Genomic DNA, 23,907 nt, shown 5'->3' with positions numbered 1-23,907 from the left:
GCAGACAGGAGACTGGTCAACCAGTCTCTATGACATGCACTGACCACCAGGGGGCAGATGTTCCAACAGTAGGTTAGCTTGCTGCTGGGGTCCGGCCTATCAGGACTGAGCGAGATGGGCCAGACATGCCCTGGAGCCCTCCCACGGTCCCTCCCTGGCCCAATCGTACACCCGTGGGGTCCCTCAGCCTGGCCTGCGCCCTCTCGCAATCTGAAACTCCTTGGGGGATGTCAGAGAGCCGGTTTCAGCCTGATCCTGCAGGCCACTCCCCTTGGGAGGGTGCCAGACACAGGGCTCATGGCTGGTGAGAGGTGCTGCAGAAGTGCGAGCCTCTCCCTATCAGGACTGATTGGGCGAAAGCCCACGGCAGGCACAGTGAGGCTGGGATGAGCCGGAGCGGCAGTAGGTGCCGCAGGCGGCATTGGACTGTGGGTTTCGCCCCGATTCCTGCAGGCCACCCAGAAGGACCCCACCCGTGCATGAATTCTTGCATCGGGCCTCTAGTAATGAAATAAGACTTAATCTTGGATACATCCTGCCAGCTAAGACATTGTTAGCCTATAGCAGTGGTCAGCAAACTGCTGCTCGCGAGCCACATGCGGCTCTTTGGCCCCTTGAATGTGGCTCTTCCACAAAATACTGACTTCTGCGCATGGGCCACGAAGTTTCAATCACACTGTACATGCGCGCCCGCACGTGGTATTTTGTGGAAGAGCCACACTCAAGGGACCAAAGAGCCGCATGTGGCTCGCAAGCCGCAGTTTGCCGACCACTGGCCTATAGGATACATCCAACTCTCAGTTTTCTGAAAGCAGACCCCAAGATGAAGCTTTGTGTAAAAGTGGTTTATTAGGAAGTCTTTTCAGTGGAGAAACAAGCAAGCAATGAAAAAAAATTGTAGGTAAATAGAATGAAGTGGGGCAGGGAGAGAAGGAGGCCTCCCAAAAGTGAATATATCAAGCAAGGTTCCATAGAGGGTAACTCTGAATTAGTGTCAAAGTTACTGTCCTCTGGCCTGGCCGGCATGGCTCAGTGGTTGAGCGTCGACCTATGAACCAGGAGGTCATGGTTCCATTCCTGGTCAGGCACATGCCCAGGTTGCAGGCTCGATCCCCAGTGGGGGACATGCAGGAGGCAGCCGATGCATGATTCTCTCTCATCATTGATGTTCCTATCTCTCTCTCCCTCTTCCTTCCTCTCTGAAATCAATAAAAAAAAGTATTTTTAAAAGTTACCTTTCTCTGGACACAGTATAAATCACACCTAGAGTTGTCTCAACCAGAGGGCAAAAAAGCTGGAGTATTTATACTCCTGAGACCAGCCAGGCAGCCTTCAGTAGTTAAGGACCAAGCCTCAGGGGTCATAAGTTACCAGGAACTTCTGGCTCTTTCAGTTCAGGTAAAGCAGTTCTGTGGCCTGAGGGGAGTTTTCAGACAAACACAGGTTGTGGGGAGCGGGGAGAGGAGTGAATGCAAAGTGGGAAACCCCCTGCACACAAATAGTAAAGGGCTGGATAGGGTAGGAGCAGGACACAGACTGAATAGGCTTTCCTTCCCGAGTATCCAAAACAAGATCATAAGAGAAATGTTTTTTAAAAATTTAATCTTCATTTAAAGGACACTGCATCCTATGAAATTCCACATAGAAATAAGAAACCCATGGAGAGGCGGCACTTCATACAGTGTGTACAGTTTGGAACTGTTCAAGTATAGTTTGTTGTTACAATAACAAACTACATTTAAAAACGGTTCTTAGTAGAGAAACAGTAAGACAAACCTGTATGAAACATAGTACACAACAAACAAATTTATGCCTCAGCTGTACAATCTAACAGTTAAAATTCCCAGGAGTGCCATCCTTCAAAGGCAGTTTCTGGCATAACATTTTGATCTTCCTCTTCCTCTACAGAGAAATCCTTCTCTGTCAATTTCTTAAAATATATTTTGTATTGTTGATAGTATTATAGATATCTCCCCCTCCCCGCATTTACCTACTTCCTCCCAACCCCTACCCACCCCCCAGGTCTTCACTACCCTATTGCCTGTGTCCATGGGTTTCGTTATCAATTTTTTAATTTATTTTTTAATTTTTATTGATTTTAGAGAGGAAGGGAGAGGGAGAGAGAGATAGAAACATCAATGATGAGAGAGAATCATTGATTGGATGCCTCCTGCATGCCCCCAACTGGGGATCAAGGCCGCAACCCGGGCATGTGCCCTTGACCGGAATCGAACCTGGGACCCTTCAGTCCACAGGCCGACACTGTATCCACTGAGCCAAACCAGCTAGGGCTCTTTATCAATTTTAATGAAGCTTTGTACACAGACTTGTTTTCATGGTTTTGTAGAGCATTCATTTTGTCCAAACCTCCAAATTCTTCCATCACTGTATGCACTAAGTTTCTCAGTTTCACCAAGTTTCTCAGTAACCTGAAAGATCTTTGAAATGGCATCCAGAATAACCAGAATAATTTTGGTATCTTTCGCAGTTAAGAAGTTCATCAGTTCTATTATGCCACGATGAACGAGATATACAATCTGTTCAACTGTTCCACCACTTGTAGAATTGGCCTCAGCCCATACAGCTTCCTTTTGTGTCTTAAAGTCTGCCTTAGAAAGAACAGCAATGAGGAATGGGACTAATACATGATTCACAACTTGCTATATCCGGTCCTGGAGGCCAGCTGTGATGTTTGACATTGTCCATGTAGCCTCCTTCTGAATATTAGTTCTGGAGTTCATTAGCAGGCTGGGAAAGACGGCAAGTGCTCCCGCATCTATTAAACCCTGAGTCTGTTTATCTGTCTCAGTGAGATTATTTCCTATGGCTTTAGTGCAGGAGTCACGATTGGCAATTCAGAAGCTCTTAGAAGCCTCACAATTTGGGGCACAGCTCCTGCTTTCATGACCATTTCAATCATTCATTTGAATGATCAGTAAGGTAGGAAATGGCCCAGCAGCTATCTGCTAGTATTTATGGATCCTCATCATGTAGGAGACAAACTAAAGTAGGAAGAATCTGCTCAATAACATCTAATGGGGGTGAAAGATTCTTGTTGCAATAGAGGTTTAAAAGTGTCCAGGTAAAATGACATAAGTAACTGCCGGGGCTGACCAGCAGCCCCTGGATGATGGATGAGCGGATTACTCAGACACAGTTTGACTGTGAAAGAGAGGGCTAAGGGGCCCCTGGCTCTAGCAGCCAGAGCAGCCTCGATTGCCTGCCTCGTTAGCCTTTATTGGAATTTTTATCTTTAGATACAATCAGTAGGGTGAGTAATCTCAGGAGGACACTTGTGTTTACATTGTCCCCTAGGCAAGGGCATCCAGGGATTAAGCATAAGGATTCCAGTAAACACCCGGGGGTCTGCACCTGCACAGACTTGTTTGGAAAGGCCAAGGAATAATTAGGGGCGGCGCCTTCGGCACTCTCCTAAGTCTCCCCTAAATTGGAATTCTAATAAACAGGGCAGGCGGCCTTCCACACACTTCCCTTTTCTCAGAATGTCCTCCTTACAAACTTTTCAACCAAGTCTCATGCTCCCCAACCAGTAACCACGTTACGTAAGTAAAGATGAAAAGATGACATCCCAGGAACTACAAGAAAAGCCAATAGTGGGTCAACTGCAGCATATATGATAACCAAGTCTCACAAAACTGAACCATCACCTGCAATGTTTCCCAGAGCCCATGTGGCTTGTTCACTGCTGTGAGCCTGGGGAGATGCCAACAGAGAAATGAATGCTGGGATTGCACCTCCATCTACTACAGCCTGGTCTGTTCCGATGCCCTGGAAGCAATGCTAGCGAGGGCCCAAGCAGATTCCAAATGGATGGGACTACAATCAATTCTGCCCAAGAAGGACACACAGTCTGGAATCGAACCAGCCTGGATTATGTTGTCTATGGGTGACTGTTTTTCTCTAGAAAGTAGTTTCCTCACAGCCTGAATAGCTTGGAGCTGGCTTTCCAAACCGTTGCTATTTATGCCTTCAACCATGTCCTCAACAGAGCAATTTACAGTGCCCTGTTGTTGCGGTTTTCCTGCCGTGGAGAAGTAGCATCATCAGGAAATGAGCTGACATTTCTCCTTTGAGCATCTGGTCACCCTTCTTAGCTTTCCTCAGCTCCACATTAATTTCTGAACTGGCTTTCCCCTTGTTCTTGGATCTGTTAAGGCGGGCAGCTGGTGAATTAGCATTCTCGTTGGTGGACGTGGTTAGGAGACAAAGGGAGAAAGCTACACAGTCAGCTCAGGCTTTCACGGGAGACAGTGAGGGGCCCACTGGCTGCAGTTCCGCTGCTCTGAAAACATCCGCCACAAATCAACCTGAAGATGGTATCAGAAATGCTTATTTTTTAAAATAAGAAAATATATTTCAGTATGTAGAACAGACATAGGTTAATATAATCAAGACATATAAAGATCCTACAAATCAATTTTTAAATATATATATTTTTATTCATTTCAGAGAGGAAGGGAGAGTAAGAGAGAGACATAAACATCAATGATGAGAGAGAGTCATTGATCAGCTGCCTCCTGCACACCCACTACTGGGCATCGAACCTGCAACCCAGGCATGTGCCCATTACTGGAATTGAACCTGGACCTCTCACTCCACAGGCTGACACTCTATCCACTGAGCCAAACCAGCTAGGGCACAAATCAATTAAAAAAAAAATCAAAGTACATAACAAACAAAAAAAGAATAGGGTATAAGAAGTCATTCACAAAAGAAGGACTAAATAAAATCAAAACACATGAAAAGACGTTCAATTTCACTAATAGTCAAATTAAACGTCAATTAGGTTTGCCATGTCTTCTTATTAAATTTGGGATGATTTTAAAAATAAGAAATGCTTATTTAAAAAAATAGTATTTGTATTGCCTTACTCTATCACACACACATAAAAAAGATATTATCAAACAATAAGGGGAAATATCTGCATATTTACATATTTGCCAAATTACATAGGAAACATTTATAGTTACTGTGTAATGTAACTTTGATTTTTTTTTTAATCCTCACCAAGGATATTTTTTCCATTGATTTTTTTAGAGAGACTGGAGGGGAAGGAGGAGTATGGGGGAGAGAGAAACATCAATGTGAGAGACACACATCGATTGGTTGCCTCCAGTTCGCACCACAACCAGGGCCAAGGATTCAGGCTGAAACCGAGGTATCTGTCCTTGACCGGGAATCAAACCTGCAACCCTATGTCTGATGCTCTGACGACTGAGCAAACCAGCCAGGGCTCTAACTTTGATTTCTATAAGGCTTTGAGTTTTATTCCCAACACTCTAGTGTTTATTTTTTTCTTGGACAATGATTATTTTAATTTCCCAGGGTTGACTAGTCTAAATCACCTACCCAAAATTTCTAAAAAAGATACTGAGAAGCAAGTTTCTCTGGTCTCAACTTCATGATTCTTCCATCTTAGTTTCATTGTGTTTTTTAAAAATTTTTCTGCTTTGTTGCTACCACACCTCCTGAGTTCTGTTTTGTTGTTTGTTCGTTCATTTGTTTGTTTGTTTATCTGTTTCTTAAAACCTTCCCTGATATTATAGATTATTTCTAAATCAAAGAAGAACTTTGATTTCATGTAATAAACACACAACTGAAACGCCCTTCAAAGTCTAGGCCTCTCTTCCCTTCCATACTCCAAATTTGCAGCCTTAAAGTGGAAACACTCCTGAAACACAAAAATAATCTATTTCTAAACAGAGTGAACATTTTAATCTATTCCATCTTCTCTTGATAATAGTTTCTAATCTTCAGCTGGGTGAGAACCTAATTTTAATGATATTCACCCAGAGAAAGTAGAGCCAAAAGATGGAGAAAAGAAATCTGAGAACTAGAGATATTCCTGAGTTCCTGAAAAGCTATATCTGGTTGCCGCAGTCTTTTTTTGCAGCAAGGGTTCAGGAATCTGGAGAAGGGCTCTGCATAAATGAATAGAGACTAGACAAGAAATATAAATTTGGAAGGCATTAGGGGAGCCAGACGGAGGCTCCACTCTCTAGTGAAGTGGGCTCTCTGAATCTCCAGACCCATGGCTTTTTATTTACTGGAAAACACATTGGCCCTTTAGGAATGCAAACAGGCATATCAAAGATAAAGTTTGGTAAACAGGAAAAGATGATCAGGTCAGGGGAAATGCCTACAGCTGTTCAGCAGCAGGTGATAATATGCAGATTTTCAGCCAGCCTTCTGAGGAACTTCTCGAATTTATTATGCTTACTACTGTCCTTAGCCTCCAGCATCTGGTCTTTGCATTTTCTCCAGACTGCTCATTCCTATTTGCTAAGGCTAATTTTAGCTGTTTTCTGTCACTTTCTTTTTTTTAAAATATATTTTATTGATTTTTCACAGAGAGGAAGGGAGAGGGATAGAGAGTTAGAAACATCAATGGGAGAGAAACATTGATCAGCTGCCTCCTGCACACCCTCTACTGGGGATGTGCCCGCAACCAAGGTACATGCCCTTGACCGAAATCGAACCTGGGACCTTTCAGTCCGAAGGCCGGCGCTCTATCCACTGAGCCAAACCGGTCAGGGCTGTCACTTTCCTTTTAAAAAAATATTTTTATTGATTTCAGACAGGAAGGGAGAGGTAGAGACACATAGGAACATCAATGATGAGAGAGAATCATTGATTGGCTGCCTCCTGCATGCCCCCTACTGGGGATAGAACCCACAACCTTGACCAGAATCAAACCCAGGACCCTTCATTCTGCAGGCCAAGGCTCTATTCACTGAACCAAACCAGCTAGGGCTCTGTCACTTTCAACTTAAATAACTCTAACTAAAACATGCAATTACTTGGTAGTATTAGTATATTTAGGGAGCGTCATTTTCAAAATAAATTATAAATTGTGTTCAGTGAAGTCTCAGAGAATGTCAATTTTTAGAACAATGAGCCCAGAATGAAGTATTGACTTTTACATGCTAAGCTAAAGGAAGTTTTAATTCAACTCATAAACAGTCTATCTTAATATAGGACTAAAATCTTCAGAATGTAAACAACTCCCTGAGGCAACACAAAATTATGTATACAATGTTAGAAACTACATGACTTGGAGAAAAGCATGCCGACACATTATAACAAAACAATTTCAAAACGTATAACGATTCCATATCAAATAGAGTGTTTGGTTTTGGTTGAATTGCTGTGAAATAATCCGTTAATGTTATTAGTGTGAAAATGTTCTTTGAACGCTCAGTTTGTGCAGTTCAGCTTAGCCAAAGGTAGACGGAGGTAACCCAACGCCGAGGGCCTGGCTTATTTCGGTAATCACTTTGGAGCATTGCATTGGCTAGGACTTCTAGCTTATCCTAATTAATTATTCGGTGACATTCAAATCATTTGCCCTGGCATGTGATCAGTTCAAATACATCTGCCAAGCAAACCACTCAAGAAGATGAAGAACACTACATTTTCCCAAACACTCCCAACATTATGTTGGAGCAATTTCATTAGGTCTCAGACTTTCATTTTTAAGAAACTCAGAACTCAAGTTCTCACAGCTACTGCCTATTTGTAGCTTCACAGAGGGGAGAGAGTAATGCAATGCATTACAATAGGAGCGTCTGAGAAGGATAAATGGATTGAGTACTACTGCCAGTTAATCACTTTGAGAAAATGGCCTTCACCTATAGCAGGAATAAACACAGTTGGCAAAAAGTTATTTCTGACTAATGCAGTCTGAAGACTCGAGGCCAAGACAACTACAGGGTAAACCCTTTATATTTGATAAATATAATCCCTCAATTTCAGATAAAGTGTAATTCATGGTTAGTTCCTCCAAATCTCTCACATTGCCTTTTCACCTGTCAACTTTGATTTTCAGTTGGAGTGATAAGAAAAAAAGTCTCTGCATATTATTTGAATTAGTTACAAAACTAGCAACTCTTCTACACTATTTTAGTTTGAGGAGAGATGAAATTTCTCCTCAGGACATCTTGACTTAAATATTTAACTGAGGCCTACTAGAATGCCCACAAGTCCCTGAGAAGTTTTGGGTAACTTCATCCCCTCCCCCAAAAGACACACATTACATACACATACGGTCACCCCTAAAGTAAGACAGCTAAGAAGTACCCTCATATATATCACTTATATTTATATGACTATAATTTATTTTCTTGAAACTCCTAAAGAATCCCGAGATTAATCTTAGTTGTTTTGTTGTTGTTTGTTTGTTTGTTTGCTGTTTTTTTGTTAATCCTCACTCAAGGATATTTTTCCATTGATTTTTTAGAGAAAGTGGGAGGGAGAGGAAGAGGTAGAGAGAAACATCAATGTGAGAGAGACACATCAATTGATTGCCTCCCACACATGCTCTGACCAGGGCCAGGGATAGAGTCTGCAACTGAGATATGTACCCTTGACTGGAATCGAACCCGGGACCCTTCAGTTTGCAAGTCAACACTCTATCCATTGAGCCAAACCGACTAGGGCCAATCTTAGTTTTATACAACTTGGGGGTAGGAGTAATATTAGCAATAATAATAATTACTAACTTTTACTGAGTCTCTTCTACATGCCAAATAGTTTTGAGCCACTTAATAATGTTTAACATCATTACTATATGCCAAACATTTTTCTAAATGCTTCACATGTAATTAACTCATTTATTTTTCATAATGCTTTATATGTATTCCTGTTTTTTAGATCAGGTAGTCGAGGCACAGTGTTTAAATGTCTTGCCCAAGATTGCACAACTAGAAAGTAGAAGATATTAAATATCAAACCAGGCAGCCTACACCTGGAGCTTACACCCTAAATCATCAATCTTAACTCACAAATTTCTACACTTTTCCAAATATGGGTGATTGTTAGAATCAAGTAAATTATTTGTTTAGTAATTTGGGGTAGTATAGTAGTTAAAAGTATAAACTTTTAGTCAGACATACTTTCCTACTTATTATGTTGAGTGATATTAAGTTAACTTCTTTGTGCCTTGGTTTAACAGTTTTCTGTAAAATTGGAACACACATGTATTATTATCTAAGAGGTTAATTAAAGAAAAAAGTATGTCCTTGTGTGTATGCCTGTAACATAACCTCTTTAAGCATTTATGATTTTCAATACATGGTGTTTTCATCTATTTTGCACTCTCTGCTTATTTCCACCAAGAATGTAAGTCATATTAGTAAAAATAATATTAATACTATAGGCTTTCTCTGCTTAGAGAATTAGAATGAGTGGAAGATTAGAAAACTAGTGTCTAAGGTAGGGAGTGCAGACTGGAAAAATAGAATGTATCACCTCTGTTAAAGGACAGACAGAAAGCCTAGCAATAGTACCTCTGATGCACATATAAAAGCACAGCTCTTTGCAGACTTTTTCTTCCTGTTTGTCTTAATTTCCTGCCTAAATAAAATGCTGTCCTTTTCCTCTATGAAAAAGAAAGAGTGGGACAACTACTCTACAAAGGAAAGGGAACATGGTTTGAAGGATATTCTTACAGAGAAGACTAGAAACTGTGGACAAAGGGTATGCTTCTGGTTAATTTTTAAAGCTCTGTTGAATGTGGAATTATGGTGTTCAGTTCAGCAAACATGATTGATCCTTAAATGTGGTAGATGGTGGGGATGCCAACATGAATAGGGCAATGCAAGACCCTTATCTGAGAAGAACACCTGAATTCTGGGGAAACCATAGAGACATAAATCAATTTATTCCTTCATCCCACAAGCACCGAGTGTCTATTCTGTGTTAAGAACTGTGTTATCTGCTCTATATATAGAAGTTCAAAAAAATAGACATGATGATGACCTCCTGAACCTTATATTCTAATGGGTAAGATATGCTGGACCCCACCAGTGCATGAATTCGTGCACCGGGCCTCTGGTATTTTAATAAAAAAAAACACCAATAAAATTTAGAAATGTGTCTTATGATAAGACTAGAGGCCTGGTACACAAAATGTGTGCATGGGTATGGTCCCTAGGCCTGGCCGGCAATCAGGGCTAATCGGGGCCTTCCTTCCCTCGGCTACTGGGTGCTGGCTGCTGGCTGGGGCCTTCCTTCATTCTGTGCCACCCCCTAGTGGTCAGCACATGTCATAGCGAGCGGTCGAACTCCCGGTCAGTCGAGCTCCCAAGGGGACAATTTGCATATTGGCCTTTTATTATATAGATGTTAAAAAAAGAAAAATGCATTAATGTGAGCTTATAAGGGAGTTTAATCTGATCTTAGAGGTGAAGGATAACTTCCATGTCGTGATGATAAAGAATAGAGGGTAGGGTCCTAGTTAGAGTGAATATAATTCACCATGTCCTTGTTCCAGGTAGGAGACCCATTAAAAACCCAAGGAAGCTCAGTATGATGGAAGATCGGAAAAAGAGGTAGATTTTGTGAGAGATGAAGCTGAGGAAGTGGAGGCCAGATCAGACTTGGCTTTGCCAACCATATTAAGAATTGTGATCTTTATCTTAATAATGTTAAACCACTGAATATTTATTTTTCAACAGGTGGGTGACATGATTATTTATGAACTTTCTGGCCATATTGCAGAGCAGTGCTTGTAAGGAGAAAAGGTAAGAATGGATATGGGTAAACCAATTAGAAAGCCATTGCCATAATCAAAATGATAATGAGAACTCTTTCTAGAGAAATAGTGATAAGGATAGACATAAATAAGTGGATTTAAGGAATATTTGAGTTAAAACTGACAAGGCAATGATATGAAAGGTAAGGAAGACTTCTTACCTTTCAAGGTAAGAAGGTCTTCCTTAAGGAAGACCTTTCAAGTCAATCAAGGGTGACTTCTTATTTTCTGGTTTATATGCCTGCCATTCTTCAAATGAACACTAATGAAGGACCATATTTTGAGGCAAAGATAAGACATTTTATTTTATTTTGTTTTGAAGAGTCAAGGCCAAATTCAAATATAAAGAGAAGTATATTGAAAATATATAGTATGGTGGTTCCACAAAAGAACTGAAAGCAGAGACCTTGAACAGATATTTGTATACCAATGTTCACAGTAGCATTTTTTTTACAATAGCTAAAATATGAAAACAACACAAATATCCATGGACAGATGAATGGGTAAATGAAATTCGGGTACATGCTACAACATGGATGAACTTTTAAAACATAATGCCAAATGAAATAAGACAGACACAAAAGGGCAAATATTGTATTATTCCACATATGCAAATTCATAGAGACAGAAAGGAGAATGGTAGTTGCTGGGGGCTGGAGGGAGAGGGTAATGGGAGTTATTGTTTAATGGGTATGAAGTTTCAACTTGGGAAGATGAAAAAGTTCTGGAGATCGGTGGTGGTGATGGTTGTACAACAATGTAAACGCACTGCATGCTACTGAACTCTACTCTTTGAAATCGTTAAAACTTTAAATTTTACATTCTTTATATTTTGCCATCATATTTTAAAAATATATTTTTATTTATTTCACAGAGGAAGAGAGAGATAGAAACATCAATGATGAGAGAAAACCATTGATCGGCTTCCCCTGTCATGTCCCCCACTGGGGATCAAGCCTGCAACCCAGGCATGTGCCCTGACCGGGAATCAAACCATTGGCCTTCTGGTACATAGGTCGATGTTCAACCACTGACCCATGCCGGCTGGGCTTGCCATAATATTAAAAAAGAAGTATAGGGCCTTAACAGGTTTGGCTCAGTGGATAGAGCATTGACCTGTGGACTGAAGGATCCCAGGTTTGATTCCGGTCAAGGGCACGTACCTTGGTTGCAGGCTCCCAGCCCTGGTCGGGGGCATGCGGGAGGTAACCAATCGATGTGTCTCTCACATTAGGATTTGTCTCTCCTTCTCCCTTCCACTCTCTAAAAATCAATGAAAAAAAATGTCCCCGAGTGAGGATTAAAAAATAAAAAAGTATAGGGATCTGGAGCTCAGAGTCCTAGGCTAGAAATGTAAGTGAAGGAGTCATTGCTGTATCTATGACAATTGAAACCAAGTAAAATGGCCGACTTTGAATATAGGATAAAAGAAAAATAAGTATATAACTAAGCCTGATGAACTCAAATATTACTTGTATACAGAGGAAGACTGGTCTTCAGGAGGGACAGAAAAGAGGAGGGATGACTAAGAAATTATGAGAAACACAAAGAGAAAATATTATCAGAGAAGTTAAGGGGCAAGAACATTTCTAGGAATCAGTGATCAATACTGAATGTTCCTTCAATCCTTCTCGGTGGAAGAATTCCATTTCTCAGTTATCTTAAAAACTCCTCCCGGGGCTATAATACTAGGATAGTTCATTTTTGGTCTAAACTTTAGACCAAACTTTAGACTCTAAAGCAAAGCTCTCTAAATTCCAATTTGTGGTGTGTGTTTTTCCTACTTTGTATGTGATAGGGAATTCCCATCAGGCCACAGATGTGGTTTGAAGAAGGAGAAGTAACTGTGCAGGATTAAGGCACTCTGGAAGTATCAGTTACCTGCTCATGCAAATTACTTATGCCTTTAGGACTTTCTCAGGCTCAGTGCTATACATATATTTTTTTCACTTGATATTTAAAGGCTTCTGAGTATACAACTAGGTGTAACAGGTTATATCCGGTTTATGATAGTGGCTGGGTCAGGTATTCTTGTGGGTCCCTAGGCCAGGAATTCAGCCTCTCTGAGCTGATTCAGAGGTTCTTCTCAAGAAGAAAATAGTTATTTAGGAAAGAAAGCAAAACTTGGCTTCAAAAGTCTTGGATCTCCATGATTCTTCCTTCATGGCTTACGGTGGGCTTGATAGCACATTCCCATCTGCCTCCTATAATACAAGCACCACAGCATGTGCCATTTTATAAGGGCCAGTTGGCAACACCACTTGTCCTGTACCTTGAACCAGCTAGCATCTCTTCCTTTGCCCAGGGCTCCTAAAAATGGCGGGCTTTTGTTCTGTCCAGTAATTAGGTCTAACTAGAACAACATAATGTGGTCTATATATTTTTTAAATATATTTTTTATTGATTTCACAGAGGAAGAGAGAGGGAGATAGAGATACAAACATCAATGATGAGAGAGAATTATTGATCGGCTGCCTCCCACTGGGGATTGAGCCCGAAACCTAGGCATGTGCCCTGACAGGGAATCGAGCCGTGACCTCCTGGTTTACAGGCTGATGCTTAACCACTGAGCCACGCCAGCCGGGCATAATGTGGTATATTTCTTAAATATCTCTAGAAGTCATCCAAGAATGTTTAGTGGTTAGGAAACGAAGATGCACAAATATATCCTATATTTTGCATCATATCACTGAGACTTAAAACAATTCCCAGGTAATAAAAACCTGTCCCTCCCAATCTCCAGTGCCATACTCAGGCATTTAGGATACTGTTCACCTCTGTCATCCTAGATCCTATTGCAAGAAGTCATCACTGAGGTTCAGCACGATTTATAGGAAGAAGAGTTAGTTGAAGTCCCTGTGAACTAAACAGTGGCCTAGAGCCTAGGAGTGGGCATATAGCTCTATGGCAAGATTGTGAAAATGTGTTTGTTCCTGCTCTACAAAACCCAAGACAATGAAACTGTGCTACAGTGTATGTGATTGAGTTAGGAAAAATAAACTTCAGAAAGCACCAGTACCACTGTCCAGATCCATGCAGGGTTTTAGTAGTAGTGTTAAAGTATGCACGAGTAAGAATGTGCATGAGAAAAGAATAATAACACACTATAAATCATCTGTCTCCTTTTGCACAGAGTTAGAAGTAAACAATAACGAAAAATCTCTTAAGTACTGGGAATCACTATTTACTGATTGTTGTTCTTCCTTTTCATCATTTTTCCTATACATCACAGGCGACCCACCCCTTCTGTAATTTTTCTGTCCATCCAATCCCCAGTGTCCAATTCCTCTCTGAAACTTGGAAGTTTCTAAATTCAAGCATTTAAAGTCATTGAAAATTTGGCCTCCCTGCATTATCTTAGCCAAGAATTGGTACTTCAATCCTTTCAAATGTCAAGTGAAAAGTGGAAATTTAGATATTGCCAAGCAAGTGGAAATACATTTTGAGTTATTGATACATTTGAAGACTCTTTATACATGAAAATATACTTGATTTAGTCCGTTTTAGGTGATTGGATGGCTGGAACCAGAAGGTTAAATCTTCGTTGTCCTTGTTCTCCTAGGAACAAACCCTGGGGAGGTGAGGTCAGTACGGATGGCTTTGCTGAAGGCTAGATCCAATATCTTGCTGGAGGGGAGGCAACAGCTTCTTTGACCAAATTTTATTAGAAGAAGATGGAGTCCTGTCTTAGAAGTAAATATCTATAGGTTGGCTAGTGCCTTTGCATTGGGCTAATAGAGGAACCCTTATAGTCAGCAGTGAATAAAGGCATCTTTTGTGTGGTAAGTTTGAATGGGAGTGGCATAGCAGTTCATAGCAAAGGCAGAAATTAAATGTGCATGCACATGTGCACCCTCACACACCACATATCAGTTAGCAGAAGCAGTGAGTCAGTATAGGTGTTGGCATTAAGGTAAGAGTAGAAGGAAGGTACAGTGGTGGCAAAAGCAGAAACAGTAAGTAGGAATAGAGACAGGGAATAGTTCAGCCTAATGTATCTTTTGATTGTGAAACACTAGGTCACTTTTCTTGAATGGGGTGACAAAGCAACAGGTCATTAGAGCTACACCATCCTGAATTGCATGAATGTTCTTCTGTAGGTCCACTCTAAAATGAAATGCCATTAACTAAAGCAACTGAAGAAAAATTAATCTAGTACAACGATTTCAATCAGCTCAATCATTTACTATACAAGCTTTCATCATGTAAAAATGTATCAGTCAGTAGTATTTTATTATTATTTTTTTTAAATATGTATATATTTTATTGATTTTTTACAGAGAGGAAGGGAGAGAGATAGAGAGTTTGAAACATCGATGAGAGAGAAACACCGATCAGCTGCCTCTTGCACATCCCCTCCTGGGGTTGTGCCCGCAACCAAGGTACATGCCCTTGACCGGAATCGAACCTGGGACCCTTCAGTCCGCAGGCCGACGCTCTATCCACTGAGCCAAACCTGTTAGGGCAGTAGTATTTTATTTTATTAAAACAAGCTGTATATTTACCTTATGTGCTTGGATTAAAATTATATAGGCATAGCTGAAATGGTATATCAATCCTTTCAACAATTTCCTATTGAAATATCTTTTAGAAAGAGCCTTTGTTCTCTGAACCTTTTTTAAAAATGTATTTATTGATTTCAGAGAGGAAGAAAGAGGGGGAGAGAGAAATATCAATGATGAGAGAGAATCATGGATCGGCTGCCTCCTGCACACCCCTTACTGGGGATCCAGCCCACAACCCAGGCATGTGCCCTGACCAGGAATCCAACAGTGACCTCCTGGTTCATAGGTTGATGCTCAACCACTGAGCGACACCGGCTAGGCCCTTTCTTCTTTTTTAAAATATTTGAATTCTTTGTTGTTTAAAGTATTACACATCTCTTTTTTCTCCCATTGACCTTTCCCTGGCCACTCCCACCCCTCAAGCACATGCCCTCACCCCCTGTCTGTGTCCATTGGTTATGCTTATATGCATGCCTACAACTGCTTTGGTTGATCTCTTATCCACCAGCAACCTCCCCTGCCTTCCCTCTGAGGTTTGACGGTCTGCTTGATGCTTCTCTGTCTCTGGATACATTTTTGTTCATCAGTTTATGTTGATCATTATATTCCACAAATGAGTGAGATCATGTGATACTTACCTTTCTCTGCCTGGCTTACTCGCTTAGCATAATGCTCTCCATGTCCATCCATGCTGTTGCAAATGATAAGAGTTCTTCCTTTTTAACAATAGCATAGTATCCCATTGTGTTTTTTAATCCACTCATCTGCTGATGGGCACTTGGGCTGTTTCCAAATCTTAGCTATGGTGAATTGTGCTGCTATGAACATAGGGGTGCATATATCCTTTCTGATTGGTGTTTCTGATTTATTGGGACATAGTCCTAGAAGTGAGATTACTGGGTGAAATGGGAGTTCCATTTTTAACTTTTTGAGGAAACTCCATACTGTTCTCCACAGTGGCTGCACCAGTCTGCATTCCCACCAGCAGTGCACGAGGGTTCCTTTTTCTCCACATCCTCACAAGCACTTGTCCTTTGTTGATTTGTTGATGATAGCCATTCTGACATGTGTGATATGGTACCTCAGTGTTGTTTTGGTTTGCATCTCTCAGGTGATTAGTGACTTTGAACATTGAACCTTTCATGACCTCAGTTTTTGTATTTAAAATATTTTTAAAGTCAAACTGCTGGTATATGTGGTAAATGAATTTTAAAAATTGTCTCTGAATATAGGTATTTCCTATGAAGTTAGGGAAAGGAAAGACCAGTATTGAAAAAGACATATGAGAAAGCAAAACTCAATCATTTGTTTTAAAGAGTGTTCAATAAAGATGGATCATTGCCTTCTACTATATAATAACTTACTTTATCTGAGGTTTAGATTTTCTTGAAAAAAAACTTTTCTGTCTTCATTTAAGGAGTAAACACCTCATATGTACCAAAAAAGTTCATTTTATAATGGAATTATATTGTTTGCAGTTGCAGATAATAGAGATTAAATTCCCATATGACAGAAGATTATGGGTCATTGTGATTCAGGTCAACACAAGTTCACGATGTTGGCAAAATGAGTATTTTTATATGCTGTTGAAGCTGCCAAGAGTCTTCCCAGAGTCCTTTATTTAAAGAAAGAAGACTGTATTTCTCAAGAAAAAAATCCTATAAAGTTTTATGTACTTTATATTGACTCTTTGTCTTCCTGACATATTTAATAGTTCCTGTTCAAGCCACAAGATATTGAATGAGAGGTTCTCTATTGGGTCACTGCTCCATTTGAATAAACCTTTACAGCTTTAGTCTTCAGAACTGGCAGCTCTTACAATGAGACCCATCTCACATGTAACATATAACAATTTGTCCAAAGATTATTATAATCACATATGAGACTTCTTTGAAACTAAAGTCTTTAAAAAGGAATAATGAGCAGCTAAGGATTGAGTCCTTATATAATATTTTGTCCTTTTAGCTTTGATGCCTAACTCAGCTTTTGATTCTATAGTGGCAAACCTTTCTTTTTGTGTCATGGAATAAAAGGAAAAGAAACTGGCTTTTGCTGCGCTAATTTGCCAGCGAGAACTTCAAATGCCCTTTCCACTGACAGTCACTGCTCTCACTGTGCTCTATTACTCATTCAACAGACAGGAAGTAGGATGACAACTGTGGGATTCAAACCCTCTATCCAACAAGTTTTGGGAACTGAATAGCATTGATTCACCATGACTTTAGTTTTAGTTTCAACTTCCTAATTAGGTTTCTACACACCTCTTAAAGGTGTCTTTATTGTTTCTTTGTGCTTCTATCAGTATGCAGTAGCAACAAAGTCCTCCCCAATAGTCAGCTTATAGACACTCTGTAATTGTTAATGTTCATGCTCTAACCAGGTCCCCTTAAATCCCTTTTTACCGTTTTTTAGAGGTACCGTCCATCTCCCCTTTCCTCCCGAGCTGCTGGATCTGCTTTTGTTCACAGCTGAAAAGGTTTTGAAGCATCTAGGACAGTGATGGCGAACCTTTTGAGCTCGGCGTGTAGGCATTTTGAAAAACCCTAACTTAACTCTGTGTCACATATAGAAATTTTTTGATATTTGCAACCATAGTAAAACAAAGATTTATATTTTTGATATTTATTTTATATATTTAAATGCCATTTAACAAAGAAAAATCAACCAAAAAAATGAGTTCGCGTGTCACCTCTGACACGCGTGTCATAGGTTCGCCATCACTGATCTAGGAGTTAGCGAGCCCATCGCTCAGAGTAGCCTTAACCAATGACTGAACTGTGTAGCAGTATGAAAGAGCAGCTCCCTAGCCTTGGCTAAGGATAAATATGAGGCATAATTTACACTCCAGAGTTTTCCTGCAGGATCAGACTGAAGCTATACCATCTGAGAGACTTTTACTGGAGATGGAACCCTTCCGTGGCTTCCATTCTCTTGCAGTAAATCCCTGGGAACACTTCCTTAAGTTACTTTAACACAGATCCTCATAGCAGGGACTATGTCTAACTCTAAGATACACCTACAAGGGAGACCTCACAGTCATACCAAAATATCTCCTCCTGGTGGCAGCACTAAGCATATTGGAGTTGTTCTTTTGCATTCACTGCATGACCTTTGATTGAATAGAGAGAGAAAAATAAGACTATGGCATTATCTCTGCCAAAGAGCTAATGGTTTCTGCAAAAGAGAAATGACAGCCAATGCAACTATAGGTAGGATCTGTACAGCTGTCATTTAGGAAACAAAGGGGAAGCAGCATGGGAAGTTTTCTGAGCATCAGAACTACAGACCCTTATGAGACACATCAGATATATCCAGCATCTATCCCAGCATGTTTTATCATCAGAATAGGACAAAGCAGAATGTTTCATATATTAAAACTCACCAGTTGGATATTTGAATTGCAAAAACTAGCTTATGCCCAATTAAAGTAAGATTCAGAATGGCAAAAATGAGTGAAGTACACAGGTGGACAGTAAAAAGAAAGGTTGAGAGACTAGCCCAGAGACTGTTTGACAGCATGGAAAATTCCTCTAAGCTCAGAAGCCATAAATATGCTACATTTAGAACATTCAGAATTTAATAGTGAATCCTACTATACTATGTTGAACTATGCATCATTAATGTAGGTCAAAAATGGTAAAAATAAAAAAGTAATCACTTTCATATGGTTCCACCTAATCCAATGTTCTACAGAGTAGCACACCTTTGACATAAATTAGTTATGGAGAGAACTGTATAGGTCATCTAGTCCAAGCTACCATCCACAGAGATTTAAGAGTTCTTAAACTGGATTCTACAGACATGTTTCAGCATGAGATTTATGATCATTTGTAGGCCTGCTCAGTTACAAATATTGTAACTTTATTAATCCTACTTATAATATTAGGAGATGAAACTGAATTCCTCTTTAATTTTCTCTTATTAAATTACAAACTCGTGTTTACTTTAACATCCTTTTTATGATGAGACCCTTTGATCACTCTTCTTTGGAGTCACTGTAACTGATCAGTTTTAGAACAGAATGTAGTATCATATCAGCATTGTGCACTGAGCTTATACATCATGGTATTTTCTCTACAATTGAGAAACTTCCTGCTTTGCAATGGGAACCTCATGAATAAATCAAGAAAATTTTTCCAATTTCTAACTGAAAATAATATGTAAAGAATAATCTAGACGAGAAAACCGAAATGACTAGATAAAGAAGTTTGGTATTGCCTCTATCACTTTAAGCAGAACACTAGGGGCAGGCCACACCCAGACAATATCTGTCAAGAGTTTGACAATAACTTAGGTCAGTGATGGCGAACCTATGACATGCGTGTCAGAGGTGACACGCGAACTCATTTTTTTGGTTGATTTTTCTTTGTTAAATGGCATTTAAATATATAAAATAAATATCAAAAATTTAAGTCTTTGTTTTACTATGGTTGCAAATATCAAAAAATTTCTATATGTGACATGGCACCAGAGTTAAGTTAGGGTTTTTCAAAATACTGACATGCCGAGCTCAAAAGGTTCGCCATCACTGACTTAGGATGAAGAAATAAATGATTTGTGGATATGCAACATTTGACAAGACTTTGTTCCACAAGACAATTTTATTCAATGATTGTGTTAAATAACTGTGTAAAGGAAATAAGCTATAATTATCAAATTTCTTTATCACATCTTTATTGTTACGATAAAATGTACTTAAACAATTAGGGGGAAAAGTTTCAAGAATGAATAAAATGGAATGAGTAAACATATAAACAGATATCCATAATATCAAAATAAGATAGCAAGAGAAAAATAACTAGATACAAGTACTGAAAATATTTATAAATAAAAGTAATAAACTGTATCAGTGACAAAATGATAAGAATGAAATCCACATGATTCTGGAACATGTCAAACATACAATGATATTAAAGCATTAAGAAAAAATTCTTTCTTTATAAAGCTACTTGACTTTAGTTCCCTACCTAAAACTCTTATTGAAATATTAAGTTTAATTTGAATCTCTATTTTAATAAAGGATTTGAAGAAGTTAAAGTGTATGCCAAATAATTTTTAATTAAAGGGGAGAAATCTAGTTGTATTTCTGCCTTTTCTGTATAGCAGAAAATGGGATAAAAATGAATTAATTATTGTGTATTGGTGGAATATTGTTTTGTCTGCAGAGGATCAAATTAAAAGAAGTGGGCTTAAATGAAATCAAGAAAGATTTCAGCTACACATAAAGAACTGCTAAATTATCTAATTGATGAAGAGTAGTATGGGCTGATCATGATGAGGTTTAGAATAGGTTTTTCTCAGCAATTACATTTATAAATACTAGAACTTCAAGGGAACATATGACCATTCAATCTCTCATCTTATTGTTTCTTGACCAAGAAACAGACACAGAAATTAAATTGCTTAACTCACATCAACAAGTCAATGACAAATCTAATACCAGAGATCTCCATTCTTAACTTCTAGTCTTGGATAAACTACTTAAAACTTTTGTGCATTGGTTTGTTTTGTTTTCATTTGTACAATTGAAATAATAATGCATCACTCAGCCCTAACTGGTTTGGCTCAGTAGATAGAGCATCGGCCTGTGGACTAAAGGGTCCCAGGTCCAGGTTTGATTCTGGTCAAGGGCATGTACCTTGGTTGCAGGAACATCCCCATTAGGGGGTGTGCAGGAGGCAGCTGATCGATGTTTTTCTCTCATCGATGTTTCTAACTCTCTATCCCTCTCCCTTCCTCTCTGTAAAAAATCAATAAAATAAAAAAATAATAATGCATAACTCAAAAGGACAACTATAAATATCAAATAAATATTTGGAAAATACTGAGCATGATGATCATCTATAATAACTGTTTAAAAGCCAGTAGTTTTTTTAAAAAAATCATTATTATTGCCAAGTGCTTTTTTGTCTTAAAAAATCATCTAACAATAAAAAGAGATAATCTAGAACTGTCTTTTATGGGCCATCTTTTATGTCAAAGTTCAGGTCAGAACACTTTAAAACGTTAAATGTTTATAATTTTTCCAATGGGGGCAAATGCATATTCTTAAATTATGCCAATGAGAAAATAGCTGCTAAAATATTAATATACTAGAAGCCCAGCACATGAAATCGTGTAACCCCACCCACCCATGCGGCCTCGCCATGCTCACAGCCCTACCCACCCACGCCAGTCTTTGGTCATTACGGCGTTAGGGCCACAGGCCTTTTATAATATAGATTTGATAAGTATATTGAGGCTATTGTTTTTTACTTTCATTTGTTATTCATTTTCAAATCCAAAGACAACTTCCTCTCTTTAAAGAACAGTCAACATAGGTTTCATTATCATCTCTACTTTATTGATGACTAAACCCATGTTTCCAAGAGGTGAAATATCCATTTAATATCCTCTCTGATGTGTTTAGTTTACTCCTGGCATCTGAGGCTGATGGCCAGAAAGAATATGGGAAACCATATTATTTTGCTGTATTCTAAATTTGCACCCCCTTTTAGGAGTGCAATTTGGCTATCTCTATCAAATTTAAAAGCACACATACCTTCATTTAACAATGTTCCTTCTAAGAAATCATCTAATGAATATACTGAAAATGCATATATAACAAACGTACTCACATATGCACATAAAGATATATGTTCAAGAATACATTGCCACATTGCAGCCTTTATAACCAGAAACTGAAAGATGGTTACAAAACTTTAGTGTGACTTGTACAATTGAATGGCATGGAACCATTAAGAAGAATGGCATGGTAGAATATAGGCTGACATGGGAGGATATCAGTGGTTCATTCATTATTACATTCAGCAAGGATTTGAGCTCATACTAAGTTCTGGGCACTAGCTACACAGCCATCAACAAGACAAAGTCCTTGCCTCTATGGATTTTACAGTGTAGTGAGATAAGCAGTAGTTAAACAGAAAAAAAAACCAAAACAAATATATCATGCATGTTATATAATGAAATGGGCTGATAAGAAAAAATTTAAAAATGGGAACAAAAATTATGTTTTCTTTAGGAAAAAAAACTATGCAACAGAAAAATTTGACTATTATAGTTCCATTTGTGTTAAAATTAGAAGGAAGATACATAATTACATATATGCATGAGATATCTTTTGAGGAGATGCATAAGACACTGTTGATAGTGGAGATTTCTGGAGAGAAGCTGAAGGACTAAATTATGACAGTAAAATTATTAAAATATTAATATCATTAAATTATAATTTTCTGTGTTGTAACTTTTGTACACATGACTTTTTAAATCATATATATATATATATATATATATATATATATATATATATATCAAATTGTTTACTGCTAAAAGAAAAAATATTGAATAGGCTTTTACTATAAGCTCAATAAAATGCCAGCTTGTTATAATGGCTCACAGAGTCTTCTATGATCAGGCCCTGCCCACCTCTCTTTTCTCATTTTTTTCCACTCTGCCCTTTAATGGCTATCACACAACAAAGTTAGTTTTCCCCTTTCTTGCTTTTAAATCTGCACATTTAGTAGTCTGTGTTATATGAACTATTTACAACTCAATTGAATTGATACAAAAAGTCATTTTATTTAGAACAACTAATATCCCTAAAATATAACTACTTTGAAGTTTTTCTTGACTTAGATACAAATTGAGAGCATATAGGCTCCTGGCCATTTATATTCCCATCTGTCATCAAGTCCCACTGAAATAAACATTTTTTTAAATGAAAGACGAAAACACATTTCCCTGTTCCAAGCAATTTTTCTGTATTTCTTTGCACATTTACCTGAAACTTCTTCAGATATATGCACATTTATCATTCTATCAGAATGACATTTAATATATTAAGGAAGAAAGCTAACAAAATATCACATGTAAGATCCAAATCAAGTTGTAGCAATTTATTAACTTTATGAATCTAACAAAGTTATAGCTCTTCAAAAAGTAGTTGATTTTATACTGTAAATTATTTTTATGTTAAATAGATGTAGTTTTTTGCTTCATTTATTTCTAGAATGTTGTTTTAAGAGAAATATGGCTAGGATACTCCAGGTTTTCTAAGGATTTATAGAGTGAATTTAAATTTGTCAGGAAGGGAAAAACAGATATAAGTGTAATTCATTAAAAAATGAAATTTTAAATTTCTACATAAATCATTAATATATGTAAAAACTACAGCGTTAGTTGTTGGAATAGAAAGATATAATTTTATGTAATAGGAATATCAATAAATGAATAAGTAATGTAATTAATTTTAATTGAGGCATCTATTTCTGTTTCTTTTTATTGAATTTATTGGCGTGACATTGGTTAATAGAATTATACAGGTTCAAGGTGTACAATTCTATTATATCTCATCTATATATTGTATTGATTTCTCTTTCTATTACCATTTATGCCCCCCTTTACCCTCTCCTGCCTCCCCCCATCCCCCTTTCCATCTGGAAATCTTCATACTGTTGTCTGCCTATGAGCTTTTTTATTTTTGCTTAATCCATTCACCTTTTTCACCCAGCCCTCTTCCTCACTCCCCTCTGACAGCTAGGAGTCCATTTCTATTTTATTTGTTCGTTTATTTTGTTCATTAGATTACACATATACTAGTAAGTGAAATCATATGGTACTTGTCTTTCTCTAACTGGTTTATTTCATTTAGCATAATACCCTCTGGGTCCATTCATGCTGTCGCAAAAGGTAAAATTTCCTTCTTTGTTATGGCTGAGTAGTATTCCATTGTGTAAATGTACCACCGCTTTTTTATCCACTCGTCTCCTGATGTGCTGCTTCCAAATCTTGGCTATTGTAAACAACACTGCTACGAACATAGGGGTGCTTATATTCTTTCTGTTGGTC

General features: G+C 38.5%; 1 pseudogene; it reads right to left on the bottom strand.

The window, feature by feature from the left end:
- Positions 1-200: 200 nt before the first annotated feature.
- LOC102440663 overlaps positions 201-23,907 on the bottom strand; it is a 56,880-nt pseudogene continuing 33,173 nt past the window's right edge.

This window comes from Myotis lucifugus, unplaced genomic scaffold (genome assembly GCF_000147115.1).
Source record: "Myotis lucifugus unplaced genomic scaffold, Myoluc2.0 scaffold_20, whole genome shotgun sequence".
In the NCBI taxonomy this organism is placed as follows: Eukaryota; Metazoa; Chordata; class Mammalia; order Chiroptera; family Vespertilionidae; genus Myotis; species Myotis lucifugus.
The sequence above is the reverse complement of the archived record's forward strand: the minus strand, read 5'-3'. Positions and strand labels throughout refer to the sequence as shown.